This window comes from Ascidia mentula, chromosome 1, assembly GCF_947561715.1.
Source record: "Ascidia mentula chromosome 1, kaAscMent1.1, whole genome shotgun sequence".
Taxonomy (NCBI): Eukaryota; Metazoa; Chordata; class Ascidiacea; order Phlebobranchia; family Ascidiidae; genus Ascidia; species Ascidia mentula.
In genome coordinates, this window is record NC_138566.1 from 14980545 (window position 1) to 14985240 (window position 4696).

General features: G+C 35.8%; 1 pseudogene; it reads left to right on the plus strand.

Annotated features, from left to right (window-relative positions):
• The first annotated feature begins 2146 nt into the window (after positions 1-2146).
• On the plus strand, positions 2147-4419 carry LOC145913220 (uncharacterized; annotated as a pseudogene).
• The last annotated feature ends 277 nt before the right edge of the window (positions 4420-4696 follow it).

Below are 4696 nucleotides of genomic sequence, written 5' to 3' on the forward strand. Positions count from 1 at the left end.
AACAGTCAGGACACTCTCTTTCGTCCACTAATAGAAGATATAAAGATCTTAGAGGAGGAAGGAATCGACTTGGGGTTTGGTTATCCTGTACATGGCAGTATTTTGTGCATTATGGGTGACAATTTGGGTAGTCACTGGTTGGGGGGGGGGGGGGGGGGGGTTTACTACAAATTTCCGCACATCCTCCCATATTTGCGGGTATTGCAAAATAACGCGATCTGAATTTAAAACTGCTTGGAAAAAAGAGAAGTCTATTCGAACAGTACAATCATACAATTCAGCAGTAGATTTGTGTTTAAACAGTGATAACCCAGTTGAAGGTGTCAAGAAAGGTAGCATTTTTAATGAATTGAAATATTTTAAAGTTACCGCTCCAGGACTACCACCTTGCATTGCACATGATCTCTTCAAAGGAGTTTTTCCATATGACACGATATTATACCTTTACTATTTTGTCAAAGAAAAATAGTTTTCTTTGGATTACTTAAACTTTCAGTTGCAGTCATTTCCATTTGCTGAAAATGATTTACTCTCAAAACCACCAGTATTTGGACGTGGAGCAAAAAGGCTTCCGGGCAACGCAAGTCAAAACTTATGTTTTTTGAGAGTTTTTCCTCTTTTAATTTTGTCTTATGTAAAGGATACAGAGGAAAAACTTTGTTAATGTAACTTATACTTTAGCACATAGTCACCAACTTTTGCAAGCATGTTTGCTGGAGACACCCTTGTTTTTGTCAGATACCATCCTTGGCACTGACCAACCACAGTACTCACAAAATGTTTTTAAGTCAATTCAATATAAAATTGGAATGTACATTGCTTTGTGTGAAATAGGATGCGATTGGCATATTGGCAAAATAAGTTGCATATTTATGATTGGTACTAAAATTCACTTTGTTGTTTCCAAACAATTTGCTCATAGTTTTCCACATTATGGTATTTACAAATTAGATCATCAACATTTTGACTTTACATGTGTTTGTATAGATGATTTGTTTTTGGAAACTCCTATAATTGTGTACAATATTGGAGTTATGAGTGTTTTTGTCCACATGTAATATGTGCTATTACAGGGTTTAAAACAGACTATGCAAAGTTTTTGAACTTGCTGTCAAGTGAAAATGGAAGAATATTTCAGAAAAAAACTGCCCGACCTGGCCTCTGGTGAATTAAAACTTCAAAACTGTTTGGATCATCTCAGTAACTTAGGTGTCATTAACACAGATGATTTTCAACATTTGGAACTAGACGATTTAATTGTGCAATTTACATTGGTGCAAGCAAGAAAAATGCTTAAACCTTGCTTGGCAAATCAGAGTTAGTAAATATGATTATTGGAACCAATCTGTAAATGACTATTTTTTGTGTTTTCAAAGGTACTTCAAGCTGTTGAGCTCCGACAGTGACAGTTGTAAACTAGCAGAAGGGGCTCAGTGGATACATGACTTTAAAATACCTTGGAGTAAATGTTCCAGTGGTTTAATTAATGAGCTACAGGAGAATCGAGTACCCAGTGCCTTATTGCGAAAAGAACTGATACACAAAATAGTTGATGAAGTTTTGCAGGTAAAAACATACATATTTTTTGCATTTACAAAAAATTGTGTTTTTAGCAGTTGTATTTCTTTTTTAAACTGTTGCATAGCATGACTTTATCCCATTAAAGCACATTGCAACTTGTATTAAGTATTTGCATGCAGTCAGTACAACACTATTTATTATAATGTTATTTTTTTACATTTTTGCAAACACTTCAGTTTACACAAAAGCCAGGAAGAAAAAATTTGGAGCGAATTGCTTACAATGTTGTGTCAAGATATCCAAAATCATTTCACGACGTCATAGGAGGAATTCCAATGGGTGATGGGCACAACTCAATCGCGAACCAGCTGTACTACAGATGGAAAAATGTAACAAGAAAAAAAAGAAAACTTCAGCATTTAGAAGACTCCCCAAGTCCTGTAAGTAAAATCTCAAAAACACCTGGCAACCCCCAGAAACAGGCGAAAACCAAACTGGTTTAAAAAATTGTTATTGGTAGAGTTCCAAAAAGCGAAGTCCGATCAGGATGTGACACATGTTAAAACTCTCATGAAGCAGACATACTCAATGCAACGGGAATTAATAAATGAAAATTCTCCGGTACAAACCGTTTTGCTACAATGGCCTTTCTTGGGGGAAGCTGAGTTTTTACTCTCCCATTTTGGAAAACTAATGGGATTGGAAAATATTGATCAATGAGCATGCAGGTGTACAGGTGAGAAAGCTGGAATTTTTTTTCATACTTCATTTGTTACCTCATTGATGCAGTGGTTTGTTTCGATGCTGTTTCAGGTCACTGAAGTTAAATGCCCGACCTACTGTGGAGATGGTTCTGAAGTCAATTAAAGTTCAATGTTCACAATTTGCAAACAATAATGCCAAGTGTTGTGAGGTGGTACGCCTTTTGGCTGCTTTTTTTTGAGAAAATAGCAAGACCATTCTTAAATGTGTCAAGGTAACTGCTATGTTTGTAGCTTAAAAAGCACCCTACTAAAACTAGATTCTTTGTTTGAAGGATGAGTATCATTTAAACAATATTTTGGAAGAATATGAAGCCACCCTGTAGATTCCCAAACCAAAATTGTTTATTCCTTTTCGTTGCTGCTTTTGTTGTGCTTTCTATGTTTGACGCAACACTCATAACAAAGGCTGCGCAGTAGCTCTGCGCGTGCAGACCGCGTGGTTAGGTTTGCTTGTACTTGTGTTGCCAGTTTTTTTGGGATGTGCTTTAACCGGATTCTATTTGAATAAGGCGTAGATAATGTTTACGTCTGATAACTGTGTTTATCTAAAAACTGTGACCTTTGGAAGTTTTGCCGGCATCTGATTGATGCAGATTGTGAATGTGATTTCGCAACGGGCAACCTGTGCCTGCTGATAGATCGGTCGCAAAACAGTTTGGTGAGTGTAGTAGAATGTTTGCAAACCGTATGTACAATTGTGTTTCTTTTTGTTTGTAGAAACCGTTCCTGTTCCGTTGGTGTTGTGCTGGTCATTTTCGTTGTATTGAATACAAGTGTCTGTTGTGTTCTGCGGGCTTGGCCACTACCTAGGAGAACTGGGACGCGTTTTTAACACATTTGGAATAAAGGCCAAAACTGCTGTGTAGCGTGTAACGCCGCCGATCCGTTGAAAAAGCATGTTACACACCCCTTATGTGATTGCCATCGGTGGGTTGATATTTTGTGTTTCAACAAAACAAAAATAAAATGTTTTTTATTTTAGGAGATGTACCAGCAATTGCTAATGATTTTAAAGTTGTGGTGGAAAAAAACATAATAGTCACATGTATGGACCTGTTTGTAGCATTGGCTTGTTGTTTTGCCAGATATTTCATATTTAACATTGAATACCCCAAGTATGGTCTGGCAACGTTGGAGTTTATGCAGAGGTAACTCTACTTAGTTATATGTCATTTAGTGTGAAAGTCCTAAATCATTATTGTGTGCAATTTGGTGATACATAGGGGTGCAGAACACTGGGCTTGCCATATGTTTTGAAATGACACATGTAAAAGTGTTCAGTATCATTTTTTTATCAATTCATCCCAAGTACGTCAAAATCGTCGTTAAAGGAGCAGTTTTATCCATGTATTAAATTCTTATGTGCGTTTTTTTTGTGCAATCACATCAGAAAAAACTGCATAAAGCTATGCAAAATTTAATGCATATCCAGCTTATGATTCTTTGTATTAATATCCACAATAATATAATTATGTTTTGTAGGTATTTTGTTGAAGTTAATGTGCCGGGCACAAAAACTTCGACAAAGAGAAGAAACGCCGGCATTCACCCTAAAGTTTTGCAACTGACAAAGATAATGCAGGCGTTTCAAACGTAAATACTGCTGTGCGTGGGACAATAAAATCATTTCAGTTCTTTGAAGCATGTTGTGTACTGCAGTGTGTGGCTTACGAGTTTGTCAGTAAAAACTGCTGCCAGGACTTTTCCCCGTAAATTTTGCAGTAGTTTATCCGCTAAAATATACTGGTCAAATCACGTAAAAATTACGCAAAAAGGTCAAAATTAACGAAGGAATGCACGTATATTTTTACATGCATTTTAGCTGTAAAATTTACGAAAAATGTCGTAAAAAAAATGCCAGTAGTTTTCACAGTAAAATTTTTACAGTGAATGTAACAAATTGATGATCTGTGTAGATGTACCAGATGAATACATAAACAACGAAGTGGGAAAAGAAAATGATAGTACTAATTTAAGTTTTACTTCTGCAGGTAAACAATAAAAGTTGTTTGTTTTTGCCAATGAAAAAAAGTTAGTTGATTAGCTTTCAAAAAATCTTTTATTGGCAGGCATCACAAGAAAAAGGTCACTTTGTTCTTCAATTGCTGGTAAGAGGTTTTGCAAAACAACGTGAACTTGTGTTGAAAAAATATTTTTGTTTTAGATAAAACCAACTTAAATAAAAATGAAATGGTGCAGCATACAGAGGGTATGTAGCAAATTTTTCGTTAGTTTTGCATTTAGTTCAATATTTTTTGTGCAGCTGTAACAATCCAGACAATTGCAAGAGATATGTGACATGAAGCAAGAAATAAAAATGGTTAAAAATATCTTGGAAAGCAAGAGGAAGAAGATAATGCAGAGTTTACATAACATTGCAAGAAAGAGGAAGAAGATAATGCAGAGTTTAC